At 45.7% G+C, this 15,806-nt stretch overlaps 1 long non-coding RNA gene across 8 annotated transcripts in view; it reads right to left on the bottom strand.

Moving 5' to 3' along the window:
- Window positions 1-435: 435 nt before the first annotated feature.
- The window catches only part of LOC103662287, a 30,599-nt gene continuing 15,228 nt past the window's right edge, over window positions 436-15,806 (bottom strand). For 3 of the 8 annotated variants that reach the window (XR_005835041.1, XR_005835048.1, XR_005835047.1), the window contains exons 4-6: window positions 14,156-14,288; window positions 10,034-10,132; window positions 8,584-9,373 (exon numbers count right to left, since the gene is read on the bottom strand). This is a non-coding gene — a long non-coding RNA (uncharacterized LOC103662287). Of the gene's footprint in view, window positions 737-8,583; window positions 9,374-9,714; window positions 9,774-10,033; window positions 10,133-14,155; window positions 14,289-15,806 lie in introns of those variants that run through there. The other 5 variants (XR_005835042.1, XR_005835043.1, XR_005835044.1 and 2 more) reach the window with 5 other exon arrangements.

The following is a 15,806-nucleotide window of genomic DNA, read 5'->3' as shown; positions in this document are numbered from 1 at the left end:
ACAGGCACTTGTCAGATGTTTTTCAAGTGGGGTCGCTTTGTTATTACATAGGTAGCTTGAAGATGACTCGATCCTTTGGTAAGTTCCCATTACATCCAGTTTGTCTCAATTACATCTTAACTCTTTCTTTGTGAGAACTTCTGTCTTCTTTAGAGAAAGAATGAATCAGAAGGGGGAATGAAGCATGAGAGACTATGGACTCTGAGAAAAAAACTGAGGGCTTCAGAGGGGAGGGGGGTGGGAGAATGGGATAGGCTGGTGACGGGTAGTAAGGAGGGCACGTATTGCATGGTGCACTGGGTGTTATACGCAACTAATGAATCATCGAACTTTACATCGGAAACCGGGGATGTACTGTATGGTGACTAACATAATATAATAAAAAAAATTTTTTTTTAAAAAGAAGAAATGAATGAGAATGGAGTCATATTTTTCAAGTCTGAATGTCACTTTACCTACTTTATCCTTTTTTCTCCTGAAAACAATGATGTGCCATCATCACCTCTACTTAATCAATGCAGAAACTGACATAGAGAAGTGTTAGTAACTCGCCCAAGGGAACAGTGAAAGAATTCAAATTCAGATCTGCCTGGTTCCGAAGCGCGTGGTTTGGAACTAGCCAGCATTTTCCCCCGTATGCTGATGCTGATGTGACGACATCGGGGATGGGGATGGGACAACATTGGTGGCCAGAAGCTGATGAACTGAACTGCAGAATCATTGTGTTCTCATGGTTCTAGAGACAAAAACAAGACAATGTTAACAACCAACACAAGAGGGACCTGTAACACCAGACTACAGGGAAATAGAAACCGCTGAAAACAGCCTGCCCACTCTGGAATCCCAGGAGAGAAGCCATCCTGGCCATGGAGTTGCCGCCAATTTAACCAGCTCAAGGTTTCATTTGTATCCTGATTTAAAAGTCAACTCTCATCCTTTGGTAAAATGTGAGTGAGTCTGCTAACAAGACATTAAGGAGTTTGTGCAGCGCCTTCAACAAAGCTGCATTTGGCTTCGTCAGTCACGGTTTTATAATTATTTTAATTGATTTAGATGTGTTTATTACTTAGACTAAATCGAGAAACTGCATTTTCATGACAAAAAAATGATTTTTAAGTAAACAGTCCAAGACACCTATTTTGAGTGGGAACAAGGATTGCTCTCGTTTGAATCCTAACGACAAGCCCAACATTCTCATTAAAGTGAAGATAGTCAAATAAGGTCACTAGGCTCCCAGCTGAGCTGTGAGTGCTTAGGGTGGGGGAGAGGGAGAGGGGAGAATGAAAGAAAGCCAGAGAAGAGGGAAAATAGAATGAGAAACAGATGGCCTTCAATTTCCAAACCGGAAACTTTTTTTTTTTTTTTTTTTGGTTGTTTACCAAAACCAGGAGGTAGATACCATTGCCTTCAAGTGACAACTCACAAAATCTGGGGCTGGAAGTCATGCTAGCAACCCCTCTGGCTTGAAGTAAGGTAAGGGGGAGCCCTGGAGCCCTTTGCCCCACCCCACGCGTGGTCCTGGCCACAGGCTCCTGCTGGCCCTGAAGCTTCCAGTTTAGGGCTTTGGGCTAACTGGGAATCAGCTTCTCTCTGGGCTTTGCCTGTGGGGTTCATACTCAGCCCAACCCGCGGTGTCAACCCGCGGTGTGAGGAGTGCAGAGACCCCAGATCCCAAACGCGGGGAGGATGGGCGATGTGTCTTCTGGTTCCGAAGAGAGAAATTAATGTCTTTCAAGTTCCAGTTCATCTTTCCAGCTCACTACCATGCTGGCTTTTCAAATGCAACACGTCCAAAATTAATTTCGCAAACCCCTGTCCTTCTGCCCCCAATTAAGTTTCTCTTCTCAAGGATCCAATTTCTGAGAATGACATTTTCTTTGTCCTTGAGATTCAAACATTTTTCATTCACTCCCTGTATCCAAGTCGTTTCTGATTGTCTGCAAGGTCGTAGATTTACCTCCAGAATATCTCCTGAATCTCATTTTTCATTTTCAACTACACTGCCAACACCGTATTCACTGCTCTCACCTGGGTTTTGGTAACATTATAATTAATCTCTCTACATCCCTGAAAACGATGCTGACTTATCAGAGGGGGGAAAAATCCTATAGTCCTTCAGTGTTGATGTAATTCATTTTTTCTTATGATATTATTTAAACATATGCCAACATAAAATGAATTCTGAGTATTTTTACCTGTAGTTCTTATACAGTAAAACTAAAACATTTTACATTAAATTATATAGACACGCAAAGCTAATAAAACTAAAATACATTAATTTTAATACAGCATATTGTTTTACTGAAACTAATATTAGAAAGGTGAATTTAAAACATTTTTTAAAAAGAAAGGTAAATTTGTTTTGTGTTTCACTAGCTATTAACTAAATTCATTTTTTTCTTTTTTCTTTTGGTGGTGGGTGGTGGGGACAGAGGGAGCGAGAGAGAGAGAGAGAGAGAATCCCAAGTGGGCTTCATGCCCAGCGCAGAACCCCACAAGGGGCTCGATTCCACAATCCTGAGATCATGACCTGAGCTGAAACCAAGAATTGAATGCTTACCTGACTGAGTGACCCAGGCGCCCCCAACCGAATTCTTTTGATTTTAAGTGTGACAAGCCCCTTTTTGAGTTACTGTCACATTGTTTATTTAAGAATCGTCACTTCTGAAACTATCTCTGGATGGTTTTTAATGGTGTACCCTATAATTCAAAAATGAAAATTATATTGCTTTATTTACTTGCTAATGAACAGTTGCAAGGTAAAATGTACAGAGACAGGACGCTCAGGAAACTTCTACTTTCAAGAGGCTCCTTGTATCCAGCTGTACTTTGGAATCCAGAATCCCTAGGCTCCCACGTGTCTCAGTTCCCTCACTCAGCTTTGTTCGGCCTGCCCCCCACCCCTGACGTCCTCTCTTTTCTCATGTCCTGACATCATGTTGTCTTCACTTGGTGTCAACGCCATCATCACCACGAGTTCATACACTAGAAAGTAAACTCCATCAATGCATCATTGTTTCTTTCTTTCTTTCTTTTTGGGAAAAATACGAAGCATGCGCAAAAGTAAGGAGAAGAGCGTGATGAATCTCTTTGCACGCTTTGCCCAGCTACCATGACTGTCCACTCCTGGACCATCTCACTCCATCGGTATCCTTGCCCACGCTCCCCCACCCCACACTGGACACTTCTGAAGCTGATCCTAGATGCCAGGTAAATTCATGCATAAATATTTCAGTATGTCTAAAAGATAAGAACTCCTTTGAAAATGTAACCACATATCATTATCATGCCTAAAAAAAAAAACCCAGTAATTTCTTAATACTGACAAATATCCAGTTAGTGTTCAATTTTGCAGAAGGAGACCTTTGTTTTGTCTACTGCTATATGCCCAGTGCTTAGAACCATACCTGGCACATACGAGATCCTCAAGCAATACTTCCTTTGAAGGCATGGACGTTGGACTTGGGTGGCAGAATTCTGTTACACGGTGTGGTCATTCAAAGACTCCAGAATAGTATAACACCGTAAGGTTCTCATTAGAAGAAAATACATACTTTGAAAATTCCTGTAGAGTTTTCAGAGCACTGAGAAGACATCTACGTGCTCCATCCAATTGACTGGTATGTGGATTCCCCCGCCAATTAATCTTCAAGTTCTTAACATCATTCTTTAGATCTTAAAAACTTTTAGTGCTCCCCATTACTTGCTAAGTTAAATCCAAATTCCTTGGCCTGGCTTTTGGGGCCCTCAGTACTCTGGCTTTCGTCCACCAAGCTCATCATCTCTCACCATTCCGCTCCCCGTCCTGGAAGGACCAAGTCTGAGGGGGCTATCCCGGGCTCCTCTGCTCTCCTCCACACCCCTGCCCTCCTTCGGTCAGCCTGGACCCTGGGCCCCTTGCACGCCCCATCGCTGCCGATTGAAATCCTTTCTGTCCTTCAACACAGCCTCAAATAACATCTCCCTCACGAGATCTTTAATAACATTCCAACCGAATTGAATTATCCTCATTCTTGAATTCCGCTACCATTTCATTGTACCTCTATTATCAGTTTCAATATTCTGCCTGGTTCTGTTTTTTTGGCTTGTTTGTTTTCATTTTGATCTTATCTCTCTTTCAAGATTGTGAGATTCTTAAGGGGAAAGCTTTGGCTGTTCTTTTCTGGGCATTCCCTACTAGGTTTGGCACGGAGCTTTGTGTGGTCCTTTTAACGACCGCTTATTGATTGAGCAAAGCTAGCAGAGGCTAGAGATCTCTTTTCTCAAATTCTCTCTCTCTCTCCCTCCCTGCATTCTTTCTCCTCAATTCCTTGGTCACCTTGGGTTAAGCTTGAAACCCTTCACTGGTTTCCTATAGCCTTCAGGGCATGGTCTGGCCCCTTGGCCGGGCTTAGGAAGCCTTAGCACCCTCTGGCCCCTGCCTACCTCCAGCTTCATCCCCAACCATCCCGCCAACCACCCCTTCTTGCTTCGGTTCCTGAACTCCCTATCGTTTTTTGCCTCCAGGATTTACGCATTGTATTCTGCTTGCTTGAAACACTCTCCTTACCCTCTTGCTCTGGTATCATCATCTAGCTGGAGACTTAATATCACTCCCTTTGGGAAATCCTCCCTGAGCTTCTAAATCTGGCCCAGGTGTTCTTCCTGTACGTTTCCAGAACCCCAAAACTTCACATAAGAGCACTGATGTCTCTGCACTGGACTTGCCTGTTTGCCTGTCTACCTTCAAGAGTCCCCAGTGCGTGTCTGCAAAGCAGGGTCATTGCTTCGCTCGGTGTTGTGTAGAATTGGAGCAGAGCGCGTGTGTTGGTGGTAATGGCTGCATGACGTGTTGTGGAGGAAAACACAGGCCACGGTGAGGAGGGCCTTGAATACCATGCCAAGGAATTTGACTTTATCCCGAGGGCCGTAAAGAACCCCTTGAAAGGGTCTTTAGCTCGGGAAAGACAGGCGTGTGTCTCCTGGTAAGATTTTAGAATGAGTACTTTACCTACAGTGTAGAGAACGTATGACGGCCCAGACGGACTCCTTCCCTAACCCCACCGTCAAGACTGTCACCAGGCTTGTCCTGCTCTTGGGCATTCCACAGTCTAGCTCTCTCCTGACCCCCTGACCCGTTGCCAGTGCTGCCTGGCCCTGGATCCTTGGGGTCTTGTTCTGTGACAGTAGTTACAAAACTAATCTGCTAATGTGCTTATAGGGGCCATAGTCCTTCCAGAGAAGGAGGTATGGTGCGGAGAGCATGGGCCAGAGTCGGGATACCCAAAGTTCATTTTTGGTTCAATTACAGCCAGCTACGGGACCTGGGGTGAGACACTTCTGGCTCTAACCTCACACAAGGTTGCTGTCAGGATTCAAAGCAAAGTGACTTTGAGTTTCGGAGAAGAGAAAAAGGTTTTGCTTATTTTCCAGCCAGGGGAGAAGAGAATTAGAAACATTTCATGGCATAAATATCACTTAAGCTGGGTGAAGGCCTAGACCCGAGTAACTGGGGAGTTTCAAAGGGTTGATTCTCAGGGAACAGAAAATTATTTAAATATCATCTCAAAAATAGGTTTGGAGAGTGTTATAAACTGAGTGTGTGCTCTTCACCCACCCTACCCCTAAATTCATATGTGGAAACCTAATTCCCACTGTGATGGGATCTGGGGGCGGGACCTCTGGAGGTGATTAGGTCATCAGGGTGGAGCCTTCGTGAATGGGATTAGTGTCCTATGAAAGAGACCCAGAGAGCTCCCTTGCCCCTTCTGCTGTGTGAGGGCACAGCGAGGAAACAGCCATCTAGGAACCAAGAAGTGGGCTTTCATCAGACACTGAATATGCTGGCGCCTTGATCTTGAACTTCCTGGCCTCTAGAGATGTGAGAAATAAATTTCTGTTGTTTACAAGCCAACCAGTCTATGGTATTTGTTAGCAGCTCAAAAGGGCTGAGACAGAGATCCAGATGAGTAAGACTTGATCTCCAAGTATTTGTCCTAGGGATCAGATGTCCTGGCTGCTGAACAGGGCTCAGGTGGTCCTGATTTTGACTCTTTTGACTCCCTTTTGCTCACACTTTCAGAAGACCACTCTGAATTAATACACCATTATCTATAAGTCCATTGCTAATTTAATTGATAACAAGACAGCCATTTTTCCCAAAGATTTATTTATTTTTAAAGAGAGAGAAAGAATCTCAAGCAGACTCCATGTCAAGTGCAGAGACTAATACCCTGAGATCATGACCTTAGCAAAAAGCAAGAGTCAGGGGCACCTGGGTGGCGCAGTCGTTAGGCGTCTGCCTTCGGCTCAGGGCATGATCCCGGTGTTCTGGGATCGAGTCCCACATCGGGCTCCTCTGCTGGGAGCCTGCTTCTTCCTCTCCCACTCCCCCTGCTTGTGTTCCCTCTCTCGCTGGCTGTCTATCTCTGTCAAATATATTAAAAAAAAAAAAAAGCAAGAGTCGGACGCTCAATCGACTGAGCCCCCCAGGCACCCCCATGACAGGCCTTTCAACATTAACATTGTTCTAGGCTCTTGTTTGGAGTTGGGTCGGATTCTGATTGTCTTAGTATAGGTGCAAAAAACCTTTTAAGTGAACAATATGTGGATGGCTGAGCTCATGTTTGTGCCATCAGATTCTAAGTGACATGTGACATTTTCCAATTCTGTCCTTACATCTGGGAGAAAGGAAAGCGCTATCACATTCAGGACCCACAGGGCTCCGCACACCTCACAGTCTGGACGGGGCCAAGTATGAAAGTCAGACACCTTCATTCACTTAAGATAATAAGGTTTTAGGTATTTCCTTAAGTGCCCAAAGCACTGAGGAATGCTTATGATTGATTTTTCCAACAGCGTGATTCTGAATTCCCTTGAGAAACTAGACAATGTTTAGATTGGACAGGGTTAGTGGAGGGGTGGTTTGCATAGAACTTTTCCACTATTTTGTAGATCATTCTTATTCTAGTTCTGTTAAGGTGCAAGTTTCATCAGAGAATCGTCTCCTTCTGCCGCCCCCCCCCCCCATTCACCACCTCTCTCCTGAGACAGACATAGAAGGGAAGGGAAAAGTCAGGGTTTGGAGTCAGAATCCCTTACAAGCTGTGTGGCTGTAGGTCAGTCTGTTCACCTCACTGAACTACAGTCTCCCACCTGTCATCTGGGGGGAACACTGGTAGGAGACTTTCTGGGGTCCCACGTGGTGTCATGAATGCAGAATGAGTATAATTTGCACCATGATGTCCGAATGTGCATGCACGTGTCATTATCTCTCCCTTTCAACTCCTCTTTATTTGCATAGCTCAAGTGCTACTCAGTGAGGGGCAGAGGAGTTGATGAAAATGGAGGACTAGGAGCCCCGGGGTGATGCATGATCAGAGAAGTTGTTGGGGATGATGTGATAAGGGTGAGCGGAGTAGAGGCAGCAGCCAGCGGAAGTAAATGGGAAACCAAGCCCCCTTTGTTCGTTCGTTCCTTCCTCCCTCCCGCCTTCCTTCTCCCCTGTTCAGCCTCACTTGAAGAAAGTGATCAAAGAGCAGACACTGCATCTTCCTCCCAGTGCTTCTCTAGCCAGATAAGGAGAGGAGGGGAGAGGGGGCTTGCAGGGACAAGTGGGGGCATGAGTGGAGCTGCAGGTCACCAGTTGGCCTTGGTGGACCCCCAGTGGAGAACCTGATGTCTGTAAACTGGGCAATGGCTGGAAAAGGCAGTTGAGATGCAGAGAATGGGACAATGTGTACTTACTGGGCTTGCTGCACCAGATGCTGCCCTTCTGGAGCCCTCTTGCACTATCATGTCTTCTAGACATCTATCTAGTCATTTCTAGAAAACTCTAAGAGTAGCTTACATGTGTGAGTGCTTCTGTGTACAAGGCATTTCATTTATTTTCAAGAACTTTCTACTCTAAGTGGTATGATCTCCATTTTACAGGTGAGGAATCCGAGGCCCAGTGGTTTTGTGACTTCCCCAAGGCCACCCTACATGAAAGCAAGAGACCACAAACCAAATGTTAAGCCCAGTGACTAAACCCAGTGATGGCAGCAGGACATCAGCCCCTAGGTACTGATCTGAAACCCTTGGACTTGCCAACAAGGAAGCCGCCCTGGTGGGAGGGGAGATAGTCTTTAACAACCACTGCCGTGGCTCTTTCCCTCCCTCCTCCTGTCTACTAGCTCCCTCTCCAGAGTGTCCACCGGCCCACACCATCCCCCACAGCTGCAGTTCTGTGACCACAACACATCTCCCACTTCACATCCTGCCACAGCCCGAGAAGAACAACAGCCACCACAACAAAAGGAAGCAGTTGGAGCAGCCAGTTCCACTGGGTCTCCCGCCTTCCTTCTCCCCTCCCCACACGGCTCCTCCACCCCTACCTTCTGAAGACAGCCAGGCTTCTAATCCCCCTCAGACTCACAGTGAGGCACATCAATTAGGGGGCTTCTGGAACTGGGTTCTGTCCCCCCTGATGGGCCTGGGGGATTTGAAATTGCCAGGCATTTCAAGAAACTTATTTTCATGTCTTACAGACCATTCCTGCAAAACCCCGCACCAGCTTTTGTTCTGTGGTTGTTACCTCAGGGGGATTAGTAATACACAGCAAACCATCGTCCCCAGGTTTTAGTGAGCGAGAGGAGGAAAACTCAGGAATTTGCAGGTGGATGGGCCCAGACTCCGTTTTTGCCCAAACCTGTCTGTTTCGTTTCCTCTTTTCCTGTCCCCCCTTCCTGGTCTAATCCCGGTATTACTGGCCATCGGCCAGTCAGCTGGACCCAATGCCGTTGTAAAGCATGACTCCTCGCTCTATGGCAAGCATATGCCAACCCGATGCCCGTTGGAGCAGTCTGGCGTTAAGTATCATGTCTTGTTGTCAGGTCACGTCAGCTGATGTCGGGTTCAGAAACTAGAGTCACCCAGTTTACAGGTGGCCGCCTACCTTCCCCTGGTGCCTAGCGAGGCTTATTTCCCACCATATGTTTCTTGGGGAAGAAAGCCAGCCTGGCTGCGTCCACCTTGTGTTCGATTTCGTGGTGCGTGCTCTCACCTCCTGAGAGTTTGGAGGGGCCTCGGCAAGGAGGAGAAGCTAAGATGATGAAAGATGCCTTCGTGAGCATCGCAGCCCAAGTCCTTATGAGTGACAGCCTCGCCCTGCAGGGGCTCCCACCCGGCCGTGGAGACAGGCAGTTACCTCCCATGTGAGTGTGGTCATCTCAGGCGCGTTGTAAAGCTGATCCCCAATTTCCTCGTTAAATGGCAGCAGTACCACAAACTTCCCAAGGCTCTCGGAGTATGATTCATGTGATAACCGTAAAGCACACACAGATAAGAGCTGTTCCGATGCCCTCCAGCTTCTGGCTCACAGCGGGAGTTCAGCCACCCCGAACAATGAATGAGTCTACGGGCGGTTGCAGTGAGCACCACAACGAAGGAGGAAGTAAAGAAATGTAACGAACAGTGGATAAATGCAAGCAATAGTGGTTTTTTTGTCAGTATAGGAGGAATGATGTGCTCACTCGCCCTTTATGGGATTTTATAGTCGGCAACGCACGTGGACACGCTTCCTTATTTTATCTTCATAGCCCTTTATGTAGCTTTTTATTCATATCTTTTTGCAGACCAAGAATGTGAGATCCAGGGGCGCCTGGGTGGCACAGCGGTTAAGCGTCTGCCTTTGGCTCAGGGCATGATCCCCGCGTTGTGGGATCGAGCCCCACATCAGGCTCCTCTGCTGTGAGCCTGCTTCTTCCTCTCCTACTCCCCCTGCTTGTGTTCCCTCTTTCGCTGGCTGTCTCTCTCTGTCAAATAAATAAATAAAATCTTTAAAAAAAAAAATGTGAGATCCAGACGTGTCTACGGTGAATGAGGTGAGAAGTAGCAGGATGCGAACTCTAGCTCAGGGCTTCCACGCAGAAGCCGGGCACCACTGCCATCCTCCGGCATGCCCACCTCCAGCCGAATATTCAGCTCGGAGCTTCGACATTGCCGCTGCAAGACCCGCCTGCCCTGTCCGCCCCGCCGGAGCGTCCTCCTCTACCTCGCTCTCTTTCCCACTCACCTCTTTCATAGACTCCGCCTCATCACCACTGCTATTTGCCGTCATCTTTGTTGTTGTTAAGCCTGTAAACTATTCTCTGTGCTGACTTGGATCTTCATTCTGTAAGAAAATAATCCCAAGAGACTTACGAAGCTAGTACACTTTTATCTGTTAGCCATGCAAAACTGGAGTTTATGGAGTTTATGGGGACTTTTGGAGTTGAAAGAGTAAGAGCAGAGTTACTCTAAATAGAAGAGTTCAGATATTTGACACTTTTCAATTCTGTGTGGTCTCCTGAAAGGGTCATATGGTTGTTTTTGGACAGGGGTGTTTGCTCTTGTTGTTGTTGTTTTAAGAATGAATGTGTAACTTCCACAACATCTCTTATGAAAATTGGTGACATCCTAGTACCTACCAACTTCAGGAGGATTGAGGATTACTGAAATCGGCGATTTCGTTGAGGGGCACAATAATGGGGTGATTCAAGTATATTTTTCAGAGTAATGGGGACAAGCAGCAGTATGGGCCTCATTAATATCTGGCTTGAAAATGCACGTTCTGATTCCTCTCTACAGATTTTACTAGATCATTTCACTAAGATCAGATGCTGATTGGTCATGAGGAGAAGATGGCCCAAATGCATGTCTGGGGGTGAAAGGAAATTAGCAATTTAAAACCTGCTGGCTATCCCCTGTCGAGTGAACACGAGCGTTGACCATAAATTACTGGAGAAGGTAGACAGAGCATGGATTTCACCTCTGGTCCTTCTAACCATTTTGGGGTAAGTCCCTTAACTCTCTGAGTTTACTTTTCTCATCTGTAAAATGAAAAAAAAATAATAAAACCTTATTGACAGGGATGTTAAAAGGATTAAATTAACCAGCTCACGTAAAAAACCTGATGTGCAATTAGTGATGAGTAAACTGTAGTCTCCTTCCGTTATCGCTTGTTCTTAGTGATTTACTAGTCCGTACAAGACATATGACTGTAAAATAAAGAACAAGACCGATATCGCAAACAAACGTATGGGCACGCAAACACGTGAATGAATGCTGCCCCAGCAGAGCAGCTCATCTTGGGAAGCTACCCGCTTTGCCTGACTCTGCTGTGTTTGCTCAGAACATTTCTGGAATGCTTCTGTCCACCAGTCAGACCTCTAGGCAGAAGACACTCACAGGAAGTGAAATCAACAAGTTGTTATTCATCCATCATGGATTGTTACTCATCCTGAACAAGTGAATGAGTGATTCTTTTTCAAAGCAGACCAACAGATAAGCAAGCCACACACTAACACCACTTTTCAGAGTGGCCATTCAGCAATCCCATCAAGTATCACTCAGCTTCCCAGAACTTTTGCCAGAAATGCTCAGACAAGCACTTGCTGGCGACTTCACCACTAGCCACTTTCTAAAATGTGGAAGTGGATTGACTCTGAGGGACAGACAGCATGTATTAGTCACAGGTGGTGAGGGATGGTGACATTCCTGAAAATAGAGGGGACCAGAAATAGAGTGACAAATATCTAGAACATTCTTTTCTCTAGAGAAAAGCTCAAAACCACTAGCTTTAATGAGGAGGAGTTGGTGGTGTGTAATAAGGCTAACGTGGGAGTGAGACGACCCTATTTCAGGGAATAGCACTTCCCTGGAGATGGTCTCAAGAGCCCTTATTTACAGAAATATTTGCTTTGACTGTGAGCATCCTGAAGAAAAAGCACTTTAGATTTCAAAGGCCAGCCATGTGGATGCTCTTAACTAGTGATTGCTAGCTAGATCTGTGGATTTATGAGAAGCTCGAGAGGTGGTGTGAAAGAGGGAAAGGCCATGAACAAGAAGCCAAGCAGCAAGAATGGCTCTGCGATATTGGGCTCTTGCTGCCTGGGCTAGGAAGCCCTGCACCTCCGGTTCCATCACTAGCTGTGCTAGCTCTGCTCCGAGGCCGTAGACCACCCCCTGCTCGAGTTTGCCATCTTTCCTGCAAATGTATCACTCCTACTGGAGAAGACCCAAAGTAATTTGCAAGGCTTAACTGTAGTGTTGTATTTTTTTTAATTTGAAGTTTCAAACTCACAGGAAAGTTGAAAGAATAATATAGAAAATACCCCTGTGTCCCTTTACCTAGACTCATCAATGGACATGGTTTTGCCGTACCCCTCTTACTTCCCACTGTCCATAATGGTACATATACCACCCTTTATCTTAACCATTCAAAAGTAGGCTTCCCATATCATGATATTTCACCCTTAAAAACTTCAGCTTGGGATGCCTGGGTGGCTCAGTCAGTTAAGCATCCAACCCTTGATTTCAGCTCAGGTCATGATCTCAGGGTAGTGAGATCAAGCCCTGCATTGGACTTCGTGCTGGGCGTGGAGCCTGCTTAGGATTTTCTCTCTCCCTCTCCCTCTCCCCCTCCCCGATGTGCTCTCTCTCTCAAAAAAAAAAAAAAAATGGGGCACCCAAGTGGCTCAGTCAGTTAAGTATCCAACTCTCAATCTTAGCTCAGGTCTTGATCTCAGGGTCATGAGTTCAAGCCTCACATTGGGCTCCATGCTGGGCAGGAAGCCTGCTTAAAACAAAACAAAAAAAGAACTTCAGCTTACATCTCCCCAGGACAAGAACATTCTCTACCTAATCACAGCACCATTATCACACCTAAGAAAATCAACATTAATACAATAAACAGCAACCAACATTGCGCCCATACTCACATTTCCCAAATTGTCCCCAAAATGTCCTTTAGAGCAGATTTTTTTGGATCTAGGATCCCAGCGATGTCTAGCATTGCGTTTGGCTGTTATGTCTCTCTACCCTTCCCACCGTAGAACAGTCCTCTGCTCGTTCCGATGTCCCTGGCACTGTGTTCTTTAGTGAGCCTAGACTACTTGTGCTGCAGAAGGTCCCACATTCTGGACGAGTGACTCTTTCCTTGGGGTTAGATTCGGGTGACAGTCCTGACAAGGGCGCTGCATTGGCCGTGACACATACCTTCACTGCATGTCATCTCAGGAGTCACAAGTCAGGCCACCCCACAATCGGCAATGCCAATGTTGAGCTCTTGGTTAAGGTGGAAACTACCAGATCTCTCCATTGTAACGGCCTGTTTCTCCCTCTGTGGTAAGGACGGCACTTGCTGTGGTGAGCACCGGGTGTCGTATGGCAGTGATGAATCACTAAATTCTGCACTTGAAACTTATACTGTATGTTAATTAGCTGGAATTTAAATAAAAACTTGGGGGGGAAAGTTGTTTAAATGCATGAATGTGGGGTGATACTTTGAAACAATGTGAATATCTTATTCCCTAACAATCCTTCTACTCCGTGATTTTAATATCTTTTAGTTATTCTTACCTGAATCTGCCATTACACTGAGGGCTATAAAACGGGAACTTTCTAATTCTATCAACATTTCTACACTTCATTGTTCATAAAAAACAGTTTCCCCCGTTCTCTCCCCACTTTTCCCTCTCTCTTTACCTTTTAAAGTATCACTATGGACTCATGGATTTTTTTTCCTCCTACAACCTACTATAACCCAATATCATCATTTGGGGGCAGGGAAGAGGGATGCTCAAACTGGATTTGGCTGTGAGAGTTCCTTCAAGCTGGCTCCTGTCTCCTGTTCATGTACTCCCACCGATCTCGGGGCAATCCCCTACTTTGTGGCATGAGATGTTCCAGACCAACCTTCTGCTCTCCCTGGAATCTGACCTGGAATCAACATCTCTCCATGGAGCCCTGGTTCTTTTTTGTAGGAAACGGTACTTAGCGATCAAAACCTGAGTTCTAGGAGCTCTCTCAACTGCAATTTTGAGTTACAATTTTATTTTATTTTTAAAATTGTATTTATTTGACAGAGAGAGAACGGGCACAAGCCGGGAGAGTGGCAGGCAGAGGGAGAGGGAGAAGCAGGCTCCCCACTGAGCAGGGAGCCCAACGCAGGGCTAGATCCCAAGACCCTGGGACCATGACCTGAGCTGAAGGCAGACTGGACTGAGCCACCCAGGTGCCCCTGAATTGCAATTTTAAATCAATACATTTCTAGGCCTCTGCTACCTGTGCCTGGGATTACTGAGACATTATGAGAGCTAACAGCAAGACAGCATGACTCCAGGGCACGGTCAACCCTTCTTCCAGAGAGACTCACCATTTGGACGCCTTTCAGAAGCCGAGGGTTGATCCAAGCCTTCACTTGGCCTCACCGGAGAGATTTGTCTACTCTGCTTTAAGGAACTTGTCCTATCCCTGTGAGAGTACCAAGTCATAAGACATTTTTGGACCTAGCCCAAGAAAGAGAGAACATGACTAGAACCGCATTCACTTCTGAAAAAGCAGAGTTTAAATACTGATTTACTCCTGCATCGCTGTGTGGTCCGGGGTATGTTGCTTCATTTTTCTGAGCTTTGGTCTTTTTTTTTTTTTTTTTCTGTCCTTTAAAAAAAATGTATTCAGTGTTTTGTTTTCTTGGAGGGATGATAATTAAACCAGATATGATGCCTGAAAGTGCTTGAAAATTGTAAAGAGCTATGAAAACACTAAATAGGAACAGGGGTGGGACATTTGGGGTCTGCAGAAGCAGCATAGATAATTGAAGTTCAAGAACAAACTCTTTAAAGTCTCTAACTAAGGGGCTAATTTGGGCTTGTATTTCTTCTCCTCTCCTGGCTTCCCTTCATAGGAGCTTCCCAGTAAGGAGCAGAGAACAGGCTGTAAGGAAACTTCTAGGAGTGGCCTGGGAGGCCCCACACATGTTCATGTTGGACATTTGGCTCCGGGAGCACCTGTACTTAGTCCAGTGGGAGGACAATGACGAATGTAAAAGTCAGGGCCTGAAGGAACAGAGTCATTGTCATTTAGAGACCCGTTTCCCAATCCATTCTTTCCACTGAACATTGGAGATGAAATATCATTCTCTTCCTCGTTCAGGCCAGCCCGTTCACGGAGGGTCCTTTTCCCTTGCACAGCCTTCTGTGGCCTCCACCAGCTTCCCGTTACAGGTGCGCCACTTCCGGTGCATACCCATTAGACCTTTCTTTCTTTTTTTTTAAACATTAATTTTTATTGTGGCAAAATATACATAACATAGCATTTACCATCTTAACTATTTTTAAATATACAATTCAGTGGCATTGAGTACATTCACATGGTCATGCAGCCGTCACCACCATCCATCTCCAGATCTTGCCAAACGGAAGCTCTGTACCCGTTAAACAGTAACTCACATTCCCCCCGGCCCAGCCCCTGGCAACCACCATTCTACTTTCTGTCTCTGTGAGTTCGACTGCTTTGGGTACCTCATACAAGTGGAGTTATACGATGTCTGCCCTTCTGTGTCAGCCTTATTTTACTTAACATGATGTTTCCAAGGCTCAGCCATGTTTTAACTTGTGTCAGAATTCCCTTCCTTGTCAAGAATGAATACCGTTCCATCGTATGTACGTGTCACGTTTTGTTTAAGCACGTGTTGATGGATTTGGGTTGTTTCTGTCTCTTGGCTCTTGTGAATAACGCTGCTGTAGTATATTATTTTAAAACCCTGACCGGATTCCCTATCCCCTACTTTGTAGATCCTATAAAATAATACCCAAGTTCCATTTTCCCCTATTTATTTATTTATTTGTTTGTTTATTTTTTTATTAAGTTCAACAAAGACTGCTTTAAGGACACTGGCTTCTGGGCCACTCGCCGCACTCTCAGCAGGGAGACATGAACTCGGGATGAAGAGCTTTCTAATCTCCAAGGGCACGGAAGCAGGGAGAGGACGATTTTGATCAGGGCTCTGAGTCGGGCCGGCCAGC

Source organism: Ursus maritimus, unplaced genomic scaffold (assembly GCF_017311325.1).
Source record: "Ursus maritimus isolate PB19 unplaced genomic scaffold, ASM1731132v1 scaffold_16, whole genome shotgun sequence".
Lineage (NCBI taxonomy): Eukaryota > Metazoa > Chordata > Mammalia > Carnivora > Ursidae > Ursus > Ursus maritimus.
The sequence above is the reverse complement of the archived record's forward strand: the minus strand, read 5'-3'. Positions and strand labels throughout refer to the sequence as shown.